A 14,966-nucleotide genomic window follows, 5' to 3' on the forward strand; every position below is an offset into this window, starting at 1 on the left:
GGTCGCCTTTCCCTTGTCCACCGATGCCGTCACTCCATCATAAAAGGCCACCAGATTGGTCAAGCATGACCTTCCTCTGGTGAAGCCGTGCTGGCTGTCACGGATCACACGCCCTTTCCTCATGTGATCAAGCATGTCATGCAGGATGATCTGTTCCATGATCTTCCCAGGCACAGAGGTGAGACTCACCGGCCTGTAGTTCCCGGGGTCCTCCTTGCTCCCTTTCTTGTAAATGAGAGTGACGTGACCCTTCCTCCAGTCATCCGGGACCACACCTGACAGATTTATGCTAAATTTTACTGTATGACTGTTTACAGTATTTTTTTTTTTTTAATTAACGTATTTGGTTTGTTCTTTAAAATATATATAACCTAATTTGCAGATCACCTACTTATGTATAGATTCACTTAGACCCACTGAAGAAAAGGTCGAAAAATATAGTGAAGCTGTTTAATGAAAATAATTTATAAACACAATGTACATGCAGTTTAGTGCACTCATATGCTCAGATATACTCCAGATATGCTTTTATTCCACTGCTCTTTATATCAATATCCAATAATGATGAAGTAGTAGAGTAAAAACAGCATAAGTATTCTTGCATTTGAAAGGAAAAAAAATCCTTAAACTACTTGCACCAAGAAAAAAAAATCCAAGAAAAAAACATGACTGTCAGCAGTCAGTCTAACTGTTATAATGTACCTTGTCTACCATGATTAATAGTGCTTCCAGATCCTATCTTAGACATAGCATTTGACTGCCTAAGTGCCTTATTTAATAGGCACAGCATACTAAGTACTTCACTTAAGAAATATCCCTATAGGATGCCATTCCGAGACAACTTATAATCTAAATAAAGCAACAGACACTGTGGTCAGAGCACACAAAATAAAACAGGTAAAGGGAAATTAAAAAAAATTGCAAGCGGTCAAGATAAGAGAAAGAAAAAAGAATAAACTGGTGGCTTGTACAAAACCCATTGTTTTAATTTGCATTAACGTGCATATTGCTGCTACACCAAAACAACTTTTTACAAATTTGTTTTCTTATGCACCAATAATTTACCCCTCATTCTCTCCTAATACAAAAATTATTTTAATTGTAAATATTAAACTCAAATTTTCTTTCAGAAGTAGAACCCCACAGAATTTTCAAGGTGGAGAAATTGAGACTATAAAACCAAGATGAAGTGAAGGCATTTAAAAAAAAAAAAAAAACAACACAAAGAATGTTTGTTATAATTCTACAGCTTAGTTCCAGTAGTGTTGTTTTCTGGTTTTGGTATTGTTTTTTTTTGTTTTTGTTTTTCAGTGTTTTACTTTAGGTGGTGGTGGTTTTGGTGATCTTTGCTTGTTTGTCCGCATTTAGATTTATACTTGGTTTTTTTTTTTTTTTTTTAGAAAAACATTAAATATCAATAATAGTCAAGCATAATAATGGTCATATAAAGTGGACTGTGAGAAGGAAAAAAAAAACAAAAAAAAACTGTGAAACCAAACAGTTAATGGCTTTTTGTGATGGGCTTACTAATAAACTTCGTATGGAAGGCCAAAATGTGCAAGAGTCTTCTCAGCCTTTCAACATCAGTTTCTTTCAGTGTTTCATTACATTTGTCCACTATTCAGGATAAAAGCCAGAACCTCTGCTTTTCTGAAGGATGACTGTGTATTTCAGTAAGAACTGAAATAAGTAAGAACAGAACACTTTACATAAGCAGAACTGTATGTAGGCTATGTTTAACCACACTTGCCCCATATAATTATCCCTTTATTCACATAGCCCTATTCTCCCCCTTTTTTTCTTCTTTCCACTCTCCCCCTTTTTTATTGCTGTTTTCTCTTTCCTACTAGAAGCTTGAACTTGTTTCCCTTCAATGATGTTAATTACCATTACATATTTTGTGTTCTCTTCTGATGGTTAAAAATAAGGGCTCAAGGAATTTCAGTTTATTTAAAAAAAAAACAATTAAAAAAAAAAACCAAAAAACCGCTCTAGTGACTTAGTAAAGCAGTTTTTCATTAAAGATTTTTTAGTTTGCATTTTTTTCTTATTGACGAAATTAACTGGACTTTGCCAAGTTTAATTTATATGGTCTATGTAATTAGTTCAAATGAAACACTGTGTATTTTGTGGACTATACAACTGAGGACAAAAAAGCAGTGCCTCACAGTGTAAGGATATTAAAAAAATAATATGAAGAAAAAGCCACTTACCTTCCAGCCTCATGAATTTCTAAAATGATACTAGACAATAGAACATATGGAGGGACACTTACAATCTTTAGCAGAGGCTGAATCATATTCATGTAGATGCTTTGAATAGCCCCTGTATGCATACTGACATCATCAGTAAAGACTTGGAGGCAGAGGATACTATGGTAACCACGCAATGTACTGTGAGAGAGAAGCCTTTAATTGCTTTAACAACTTCCTGAGGCTCTTGCTACCAGACTTCGATTTGCTAAGTAGGAAATGAAGGCTGTCACAGATGCAGTGAGTGTGACACCATGTAGGAAAAAGCTCAGTGAATCCTGAATCTATTAATTGTGATGTGACTTTTTAAGAGACAAGTGTCACAGCCTGAATCCATTACTAACACTTTCTGACATCTGCAAGCTCTGCCAGAAGTCACAGGTCAAGAAATAATTCTGTCAGGTAGCAATTTTATAAGCATTTGTATTTTGTTTTCTCTATTTGCACACATTGATATCATTGCACTGAGACGTTTGTTTCACAAAGTAATGGCACAGCTTTAAGTATCAGATGCCCTTCTCCAACAGAGGGTCGACAGATCGATCAGAACAAAACCTAGAATCCCAATACTAAAGCTCAGGTACAATATAAACTAACATGCTCTAAAATGAGAAGGCTGTCACATGTTCGTCTTAGTGTCCCTCAATTTCAGTGGCTATGTCAATGCATCACTTACGAAGGAAAAAGCTCATGTAAATATTAACAGCTGTGAGATGATATAGCCAAGAGAGCTGAGCATGAAGTTTTGACTAAACTTTCAAAAAAACTGCAATACTTTCTCTTTGTTTTGCATGCAAATGGCTCAGCTAGGGTTTATACCAATTTTAGAAACTAAAAAGTAACTACATGAATAACAACTCGATCAGAATTACATAAAAACCAAAATGTAAGCCTTAGATGGGGGGAAACTCCTCCCACTCATATTGGTTTTAGGTTTTAATTCCAACTAGTTTGAGTTTTGTTTTTTGTTTCTTAAGGGCATTGGGAACAATGGCAGGTTGGCTAGGGGGGGTAGTGTGGTATGAATTAATCACAGTTCGTACATTTGACTTCACTATTATAGTATTTCTGTGGAATCAGGCTTCACTAGACACAAACAGAAAAATTAGAGATCCATGAAGACACTCCAGTTTTCATTTCTACACAAACTCACTACTAGTCATCTCCCAGGCTAATCCTCTCCTTGAGCACTACGATTAATTATGAATTTTTAACTGAATATGGCAGTTACCCAGAAAGGACAGAATTAGTAATTTTTGTCCATTGATCAAAACAGCGAGTTAGACTCTTAAAATTCATTTCCTTCCTTAAAAATGCAACAATTGAGAAATCTGTAATAGCTTCTGTTTCAACCTAGTCCTTACCTCCCCTTTTCCACAAGCATTAGATATTTTAAAAAAAGGGTAATTTCCAATGTATAAATGCATAAATGAAATTCTGCAGCAGAAATGCTACTGCACTTTCATTATTATTTTTTTTTTTTTATCTAAAGCCTAGAGTTCATAAGACAACTCATTATACAAATTCTTTAATACCACAGCTGAGACGGCTGGTTCATACTCCATACCTGGGAAGACAACAGAGCATACTATGCTGAACCGTATGGCTGGCAATCTGGTACCCACATACACCATTATTATCCAGTATTGAGCACAAGGTGCTGATTAAAATGTGCAGCGTTCTGCCAGATTGCAGTCTGCCCATGCAGAAATATTTTCTTCTTTTTACAGAAATCAGAATTGCCTTGTATTCAAGAGGCTGCTGTCAGCTTTGCACCAATATGTAGAGATCATAGACATGCTTTATCAGTTAGGATTCTTCCTGATTTGGGATGTCAGAAGAGCTGCTGTAAATGGGTTGTTTATGTATGTCACAGTTTCAATTCTAACATTAATCAAACTCTCGAGAGGAAGCGTCGCTTTCCACAGGAAGGTTGAAAACTATAATCATGACGTGGTAGATTAAGAAGAATTCTAGCCCTATATTTCAAAAATTTATAGTTAGCTGTCATTCAACATGGCATTTTTATTTTTATTTTTTAAGTGGTGCCCCTTTTTCAAACACAACACAGAGCCTACTTACAATACACAAAGACTACTTATCATAGCAAGCAAGCTCTCTGCATGCATGCCTGGTTTTTAAACCACTGAACTAAGGTATGAAGAGATGTACTGCTCTCCATCACAGTCCCTGTTGCTTTATGCATGTAATGCTACGTACACAACAGGAAAAAAGAAAATATATAACAGAAATAAGAAAGAGTTGAAGAATTTTCACAAAGTTCTACATACAGTTCTCAAGAAAATTCACTCTAACTGCAACCATGAGGAGAGCCACAATTAGTTATTTTTAATTCTCTGCTGGGATGGGATTTGGACCCCAGAGGGGTCCAACAGCAATCGTCTTCACAGATGAGCAGATGCAGAGAGAAACAGCTGCTCAAAACAGAAGCAGAAACCCACACAGCCTCTCTCTGCCCCTTCAGAGACTGACGTAACCAGCTACTTAGTGCTTGTCAATGTGCCCAAATGCCAGAAGGGCCACAGCAACTGATAAGTGAAACTTCTTCTGAAGCCAGGGTGTGAAAGGTACATGTCATTTTTAACTCATACTCAAATGAATAAAATGAGAAGGAAAAACATAAAAGCTTACTGTAGAATTGAAGCGTTAATCATGATAGCAAAGTTGAAAATGTAGTTGCAAAGGATGAAAATGAAAACTTCCATAATCTTCAACTGCCAAGCTACACACGGGCTTTAAAGCAACATTCATCTACAGTGCTTTTACCACAGATTTCTTTCAGCTTAGAGAAAAGGAGGAACAGTATCTGCAATGACTAACAAATGAAACCCATATCCCCCCAGAGAACGTAAAAGTAAATAATTCCAATAAAACCACCACCTGCATGTCTTGATTTATTAAGAAAGGCACTGCCTTTGTTTCTTCAGTTAAAATCTCCCATGGATGTATTTTGCTGGGCAAATTATAAAATTTCTTTTCTCAAGTTCTGAAGCTAATCCACTTCATTGATTTATAAACAGAATAATACTAGACAGCAGAACGTTCTTTGGAGAAAAGGAACATTTTATATTTATTTATAAAACCCACAATGGAAGTCTTCTCTCAGGTATCTCTCTGGTGACAGCAACAGGGTCCAAGGGAACAGCATGGAGCTGAGTCAGGGGAGGGGGTCAGGGAAAGGGTCTGCTTTCTCTGAGCTGCTGGTGTTCAGGGAGCATTTGGACACCTGCCTCAGACATGGGGTTTGATTTTGGGTGGTGCTCTGTGAAACCAGGTTTGCACTTGGTGATACTTGCGGGTCCTTTACAGCTCAGGATATTCCATGACTTTATGATTCCTTGGAAAGTAGTCTAAATTTGCTTAGAAACTTGATACTATCAGCCATTATGGTTTGTCTATACGACATTCTAAAGTCCCTACAAAATCCCTACCAATTTAGGTGAAAGTACAAGTGACAATGAGAAAGGAAAAAAAAAAAGGAAAAAAGGAGAAGAGGGAAAAGTGGACAAAATTCCAACAGATCATTTTGCATACTTTTTAGAGTTTGATTTAAGCTAAGTGTGAGTTCCAAGAAGAAAAAGAATAAGCAATCATAGTATTTTCAGCTATGACTAGACAGGCACAAGGTTAGGGCACTGGCATATGCTAGAATGAGATTGCAAATAATGAGAAAACAGCACACAAATTCCTTCTTTAGATTAAAAAGTCAAGTATTGGAACATTAAGATCAGTGTATACAATAGCAATCTAAATTTCATTTTTGCAGATACATGCAATCATTTCTTCACATTCCTAAGCTTCATAATTATCCAAAATCTAATTTCAACAGCAATAGAAAGAATGTGGAAAAAAAAAGAAAACATCAGTTTGCATTCTTTAGCAATCATGACACCATATTCTTAAGTTCTGTTCTTTTTAAAAGCTTAACTAACGCATTCAGCCACTTCAAGCCAATCAAAACGTTTCAAATATTTCATCTGGTTCTATTATGAAACCTGTGCAAATCTGGTTCTTATTTGACCCCAATCCCACTTACCAGGGGTCCCCACCAGGGACTGGATAGTCCTAGAAGGCTTCCACAGAAGCAGCTTAGTAGCAGAATGTTGTTATAGCTTTCCCTTTATAGAGGGCATGTGGATGTTGTTTTATTCTCCTCCACACAACCAGCATCCCTCCACAACATACATCTTTTGCTGATACCGCAGTGGTGAGAAAAAGGACCAACCACAGCTTCTGGAATGACCTTCACCACCAGTGCCTATCTCTTCAGGGCAGCCGCTACCAGATAAACAATAAAAATAAGAGCCAGGCTCACAGTATGCCATGGAGAGAAAGAAAAAAAAGAAAGGGAGAGAAAGAAGAAAGGAAGCAAAACTGTTCTCAAAGCACCTGAAGCACATTTTTATTTTTCTCCTTTTGTGAATCCTGTTAATTAGGGTTCTGAACAGACTGTCTCCTGCCTGAGCAAGTTTGCTTTACACAATAGCCAGGGATTAGCAAAAGCGGAAGAATCAGAGACAGGACTACACATTTCTAAAGCAGTTATGGCGCAAAGTATTTACAAACAGCATATATCCAGGCACTTGTATGGATATATCCATATTTGAAAAATTGTAATAAGAAATATGCTCAGTAAATCCTTTCGACGGATCAAGCTTAGAATTGAAGAACATTTAAACTTAAACACTGTATTGTAATACTCACACCCAATTAAAACTTGTAAACATTGATTTTTGAAACATACAAGCAGTACTCCTGCACAAAACAAAATTTCCCTTTGAAGAAATGTATCAGAGATGTGAAAACATCAACACGCACAAGTAACTACTTGTATTTCTAAGCATGGAGCAGTTCACCACATCTTGAAAGTGAATAATGAGGCACTCACCACCACTAGTTCCACTGCTTCTCTTAGATTTCTGCATTTCAGATAAGAATTTCAAAACAAATCACAATTTTCCATCATCTAAGAATACCCTGTTGTTGCTCTGTCCTACTGCGCCTCACAGATATAGAAAAAGAAAGGCATGTTAACCTTCTTGCAATCCCTTTGTGTCATGTGTGCACGTTTAATTATAAGATAGCTTCTGCAGTCCTGCCTATGGGAATGACAGCAATGCTTTTCATCCACACATGGCAAAAAATTCCTGCTTATCCCTAAAATAAGGTTATCCTTCTGCCACTAAATGCTATTCCTTCACTGCTTTGCTAGCGTGAGAGCTGATTAAAGCACACTGAAAACCAGCTATACTAGAAAGAACGAATATTTATTCCTTAATCCACTCCACCATTGTCCAAAAATTTTAACACTTCCACTTCAAGAGACATAATAGGTTTATGTAATTTCTAAATCTCATAAAGATCTCATACTTTGCGCATGCTTTGTTTTCTTCAATTAGAATTTTTTTCTCTACAAGAATGACCCTGCCCTTTTCACTGCATTTTTAAAGATGCCTCTAACTTTTATTACAGAAAATTGAGTAAGGATATTACCTGCTTGTGGCACAAGAGTTACTTTTTTTTGCCATGGATATTCTCAGCATCAAGCACTAAGACTGTTGGACAAATATGAGATATTGTTCTGAACTAAGTGGGTTAAATTTTCCAGATAAGCAAATCCCAGCTGAAAGGAAAGCACAAGAAAATTTAAAAATCATAATTGCAATTATTTTCCTGTAAATCAAGAAAAGTGTGAGGAACAGACAAGCTCATCAGAGATTGGAATTCTTTTGTTTTCATGTTAAAGTGATTTACTGTGTCACAGTACTTTGGAACTTATAAATCTCAGTACTGGATACTTTACAATAGGAGCACACAGCATCTGTGATGCCCACTTGCTCCTGTCCAGCTTTTAGACAGAAATAAAAAAAGGTAAATCTTGATCAAGGAAACGTTAATATTTACTTAGGAGAATGCCTTATGGATCATCTGGCAAGCAAGGTTAGCAAGGCGGCACTCCCTAAATTAGCTCAGTGGAGACTTGACAGTGAAATCATCACCTTACATTGCCATTTGTTTTTCCACATAGGCCCAGCAGGTGAGCAAACACAGATTATGTTGAAAGGTTTATTTTCCCTCACAGATGACTTGAAATAGTCAACATTATCAGAAGACGACAAATCTGAACTAGGCAATTTAAAATTTGTACCAGAACAAAAGTACTGTATTACATCAACCCATGCAAAACTGTCACAAGAACAGTATACACAATTCTAATATTCTCCACAAGAAGAGTTCACACATTCAGAAAAACATAGATATAAGAAAACAGATTGTGTGTTATTATTGATTTGCTTAGTTGCCTGACACAAACTGTACCTACGTAGGCATAAGGAATGCAAATTTAGAATTCCATGTGAAAATATAAAAAAAATATAATCGTTTCTGATGAGGATAAGTAATTTAAGTGGAACTTTGTTTGGCAGAGTACAGAAAATGTAAGCAGCATCAGGATACATGTTTTCTTAAACTGGAAAGACATAGCATGCTAGAAAAAGTAGTTTAACAGACCTTTAAGCAAAGCACCTTTTTACTTACTACATACATGTAGATACTGCAAGATCCCTCTGATTTCCTAGCTCTCCTTTGAGAATTAACAACACTCACTTTGCTATGAACCTAAATCCACCTCTGATAGTTATGCATGCAATTCTTGTCCTTAATACCAATTTAAATAAACTGATTGTTACAGGAGGGTATTTCATAGTTGAATTTCACCAAAAAATCGCAAATGGTTCTAACAAAACTATATATGATGCCGCCACTCTTTAATTCCTGCTAATCAGACTGCTTGGAAAATAAAGCAATCAGCTATTGTAGTAGCAAGCTAAGCACACAATGTCAGCCCGCATATCTACTCCAATAAATCATATTTTGGTTTGGTTTCAGGGAAGAGTACTACTGTCTCAGGCAGCACCATGTAGTGACACTGCTGAACACTTTCATCTCAGCTGTTATCTCCTAACAATGAAAGAACATCAACACCCAAATCCTCACCCTCAGAAAGTTTCAGTGTTTATTTTCTGGAGCTCATGCTGCTAGGACAACACATATCTACTTATGGGAAGCCCAAAATCATAAAGGTATGCTCCCTATGCACATGCTACACTTAGTTTGCAAAATGAGCCTCAGGAAATACCACACAGATATGCATTAAGATTTTAGCAACAAAGATGCTGAAGAAACCAAAATCTGACATAGTTCTCAAGAACTCACTGAATACGAACCAACTTAGAATTTGATACAAATGAAAGACGTGTTGAAGATCAGTATGCAGCTACCAGGTAAATCATATTATCCCTGTTCTTGTTGCAATACAACTGCTTTGTGTTTTATGCAACTGTACAGCTATGAACCTGTAACATAGACAAACATATAATGAACATAACTGCTCATTATACAACCAAAAAATAAGCTACCTTTTTAAACTTCTGAATATGACAACCTCCACTGCTGAAGTTATGGCTTCCAAATGAGTCTAAAATGACAAGCATGAAGTCAGATATCCCAGGTTTAACCCTATCTGATGCTGTGTGACAAGATGAAACAATCTGATTTTCCCTATTCCCTATTTGTAAAAATGAGACAACTCAGAGCATAATTCATGGAGAATTAGAACTGCATATACTTAAGCTTTGAGATATCTGGAGCAGATCTGAAGAGCAAGAAAAAGAAAAAACAAACAAAGATTATGTACTGCAAGTAAATGGCCTTAGAGAATTCACATATGCAAGATGCTAGAATTCTTTTAAGATGAGAAATAGTTTGCTACATTACAAAATCTCTTAGCTTCCCTTTTCCAGAAACTATGTTAAATAAAGGACAAAAATACAGACTGTAATAATATTTGTTTTATTGGGTTGAAGGAGCATTCTTTGAGCATGCATTAACAATGTTTAAGTTTGAAACAGAAGGGTTGCCAAGACTTAAGTCCATTTTCTACAAAAAAAAAAAAAGCAATTGACAAGAGCTGCCAGGCTTGAAATAACTGCCCAACCACCTGCCTAGGATGTGTGCCCTGGCCTAAATATCACATTTCTTTAAAAGCATATTCTTCTATTGTCAAATCAACACTGACAGGCAGAAGAAAGTGCTCCAAGACAGACAGCTGACCACATCTCCACTCTCACATACTAGAAGAATGATAACTCAGAGCAGGAATGTTACTGCTAAAATACAGGTCACAACCATCAAAATAAAACCTACTCAATTACAGCATAAAATGCTTTATGCCTACAGAGAAGCAAATCTTATTTGAGACAAACTCCTGCATTAGGAAAATGTGAACAAATGTCATATTAAACGTAACTACATTCCAGGCATGGACACCAGTGTGGAAAGTCAAAAGTAATTAGATGGTAGGAGACACTGGGTCAGGGAATGCTTAAGTAAATTGAAGCTGATGAGCCCTGATGGAATGCAAAAGTACAGAAGGAGCTGGTAGATATCACTACGTGATGAGAAATGCACCAAGGAAAAGCAAATAACATCCCCCACCTTCAAAAAGAGTAGGAGGGAAGACCCAGGAAACCACAAGCTGGTTATCCTCACTTTAAACCCTGGGAATATGGAGAGGCAGCTAATTCCAGAAACAATTTCTGGGCAAAATCACGAGGAGTCAGCATGGATTCACCAAGAAGAAATTATACTTTATCAGCTTCACAGGCTTCCACAATGAAATGAATGGATGCTAGAGTAGGGGAGAGATATACTGCACACCTTGCCTTACTTCAGTAAGGCTTCTGAAACAGTCTCTAGTACAACTATCATAGATAAGCTGTTGATGAATAGGCAGGATGAGCAGAGAGTGAGGTAGAGAAAACTACCTGAACAGACAGGATCACAGAGTGTTTACTAGAGACACTGAGTCTAACTGGAGGCCAGTAATTTGCACTGTACCCCAGCAGTCAATACCAGGTCAGTTCTGTTAGCATTGTCATTTATGATCTAGCCAATGGAGCAGGGTATCCTCAGCAAGCCTGCTGATAATAAAGAACTGGAAGGAGTGGCTCAATTGCATATTCAAAAGGGTTACTTTGCTATCCAAAGCAACCTCAACAGGCTTGGGAAATGGGCTGACAGGAACATTATGAAGTTCAGCCAAAGGACGTGCAAAGTCCTGAACACAGGGAAGAAAACAGCTTGTGAGAAAAGGACCTATGGGACATTCTTATGGACACCAAGTTGAATATGAACCATCAGCATGCAAAAAAGACCAACTGTGGCTGCAGGCATATCATCAGCTCATCAGAGCAGGTGATTGTTCTCCTCTTCTCAGGGATGGTAAGGTTAGAGCTGGAGTACTGAGTCCTGTTCTTGGTTCTTCTTTACAAGAGAGACATGGATACCAGAGCATTTCCACCAAAGGTTAGAAAAGATGGTGAAGGACTGGAGCATCAGTTCTATGGGAGAGCTTGGACTGTTCAGCATGGGGAAAAAAAGACTCAGGGGTGGTTCTTTTTGAGACTTACAGATACTTGAACAGGTGCAGTGTAGAGCCATGTTACTTTCAGTGGTGCCTTGTGTCACAACAAGAGTTAACAGACAAACTGAAACATAGCAGGTTTCTTCTGAACATCAGCAAGCAGTTTACAGTGGGAAATGACTGAGCACTTTCAGGTGCTCACCATCTAACTCTAAATAAATTGGCAATAAATTAAATTAATTTTCCAAGTCTAGTCTCTTTTGTTTGTTATGGTGATAGCATGCCATTCACTGCCTTTATCTCGATCCCTACTCTTTTTCAACTTATTCTTTCTCCCCTACTCAGTAAGCAGAATGAGAAAGTGAGAGTATGGCAGCTAGACAAGGCCATGCAGACACTTAGTCCATCGAGATTTAAAAAAAAAAAAAAAAAAAAAACACACAATACAAAAACAGGCATGCCATTTCTAAATGATTGGCAAAACTGCTCACAGACTATGCTATGCAACTCTAAAACAAAGTAGATCAGTTGGATGCCAGTATGCCAACACACCTTCAACTGTAACCTCAGTTTGCAGAGTGTAACAATGTCAGCAGGTGATGGAAAAGAAATTATACTCACACACAGAAACAAATTTTTTTCCTAAGCAAGCTGACACTGTTGTATGTAGGTCAAGTCACCTTAGCAGGAATGAAAGAGATGAAATAAGACACAGATGGAGATCTTCATAATTTGAACATCCTCAAATGGAAAAACTCATTTGATTTAGCCAAAAACCAGAATAACCACAAGGCATCATGGCACTGCTGTGAACACACAGCTCATTAGCATTGACTGACAGAACAAATCTTGCATACTAGTCAAAAATATATTCGATTTATCAAAAACTTCCTGGACACATCTAATACAAACTAACACAAGACTTTAGGTCAGTCTAAATAAAGAGGGCATACAGTTTACAATAATGGCCTTCCAACTTTCAGTAAAACAATGCCTCAGTGTTGATTTTCCTAACTTGAGTGATTACAGAGAAGCTAGAAAACTACTCCATATTAAATGGAAGTACTGCATGACAGACATAAAACAAGTGGAAAAAAAAATCTCAAACCGTAAACAGAACAGAAAAATGAAATAAAAACCTGTAGAAAACCAGCCTAAGTTGAAAAAGCTATCTATAGATAAACAACTGTTTCAAATGAGCATTTTGAATATATAGCTATGAAGCTGAGAGCTATTTTTAATTCTCCTGAAAGAAAAACGAAAGATAAAAAGATATAAAGTTCTCAATAAAGTAGTAAACTAATGAGATCACCTTCCATTTATCAATAAGCAACTGTTAGAAATGGGAATGTAGGAAAAAATTAAACCAAAAAGCCTAGAAGCATCAGCCACAACAGCTCTTGTGTTCCCTACTTGCAAATTAGGATAGTACTGTAAGAACAGCACTTTGCACTTTCCCTCCCACTCCACAAAAATACTCAGATTTGATACATACACAACACTGCAAAGAAGCAAGGTCCAGCTCCAGATCCAAGTACCTCAACTAACAGACAGAAATTCCTTTTCTCTTAATGCTATATATGTGTGTGTATATATATATATTTGCAAATCCCTTGCCATTATAACAGAAATGCCCCAATTCAAAACCAGATGGGACAACTGTCTGGGTACTGTGAGGGAAAAAATTATCAGTGGAACAACTACTAAAAATGGTTAAAGAAAAAAAAATAAAAAAATCAAGGGACAGGGCAACATAGATAAAAGGACAGGCTGGCTAACAGCAGGGAAGATGGAAATCCCAAGTCACAGGGCCAGGAAATAAAAGACACGAGAGGCAACTACCTCTTCCGTCAGGCACAAGTGTCCATTAAGTTTTCTCCAGAAAGATCTTGGCAGCATCAAGAACTTCAACACAGGTAGTTTTAAGCCACAGTTACCCCTTTTCTGGCACACACATTTTTCCATTAAATTTGTACCAACAGACCTCTGTAACTACAGGCAGTATCTTACAGTTGAAGCTGCCAACATTGTAAGAACTGAACCATGAGAAACTCTCATATTGTATTTTTACAGCAAATAGGAATTCTACAAGAATCACTCAAGTATAACAAGAAAATTATTTATAGTCTATTTTGCAGGCGTATTTAGTACAAACATGTCCCCTAAATGGATATTCAGAACAGAATCTGAATAAAAGTAGCCTAATAAAGTAGCTAAATAACAAGAACACTATTTATAGCTGCAAAAATCTGCAAATTGCCTGAAGATGACAGAAAACTGCACTTATGCAAATAAAGAGAATTGAGTTTGAGATTAATTAAATCATTAATCCTTTCTATTTGCAAGTCATTTTCAGAAAACTCTTTAGCTTGACTTTAGGAAAGAATTGTACACGCAGTATTTTATACAAGTCATCTTCAACATTTTGACATTGCTTCTGTATTCACAAGAAAAAAAAGTCCTTAGTTTGCAGTCTCTGAAGCATTTTTTCACTCTTTGCTGAAGTTGGTTTTCCAGTACAAATTCATTTTAAAATCTCCTTGAGACTACGTTATTCTTCTACTATCACACAGGATCCTGAAAAAGTAAGATGCTGGACTATGAAGCCCCAGGCAGGAAGTCTACTAAATTTAACACAATTAATGGAATATTCTTGATCAAGGCAAGGTGCTTTTGATTCACTTTGATAGGCTTTGCCAAAAGATACTACAGAATACAGCTAACCTCCTCCAGAATCCCTCACACTAAAACAAAACTTTTTGCTCTGAATTGGGAATGTGTAAAGCCTTGGTACAGATATTCTAAGATGTATCATCACTAATACAGACCCAAGAGAATATCTTAATATTGCTACACTCTCCTAAAGCTCTATCTCCCTTTTTCTTTGAGATATAATATCAGTCCCAGCAGTTTTAATAACTATTTCTTTTCAGTTTTAATTTCGTAAGAATGGAATGTTGTTTCTGCATTAGATATTAAAAAGGGGAATTGATCTGAAGTAGAGTACAATGTACTTGTGTTTTGTAACTCATCCTCAGAAATAGCTGATGTGAAAAAGTAGAAATACCATATATGTTAGTAACATACTTTAGAAATACAGCTGCTGAACTGTGTGAGTAATTCTTGCTATCAAGTAGTATAGGTATAGTATTATGGACTAGAAAGCATATTGTAGGGCTATTCTGTTTGGATAAGAGACTCTCAGCATAAGAAAAACAGATTTAAACATCAAAGAAGCCATGGCCTGTACTCGAGGCTGGATTGCCTTG

General features: G+C 36.8%; 1 protein-coding gene across 3 annotated transcripts in view; it reads right to left on the reverse strand.

Annotated features, from left to right (window-relative positions):
- PAM (peptidylglycine alpha-amidating monooxygenase) overlaps positions 1–14,966 on the reverse strand; it is a 128,618-nt gene that overhangs the window by 99,271 nt on the left and 14,381 nt on the right. The window lies entirely within an intron of this gene.

The sequence above is a fragment of the Phasianus colchicus genome, chromosome Z, assembly GCF_987193195.1.
Source record: "Phasianus colchicus chromosome Z, bPhaCol1.hap1.1, whole genome shotgun sequence".
NCBI lineage: Eukaryota > Metazoa > Chordata > Aves > Galliformes > Phasianidae > Phasianus > Phasianus colchicus.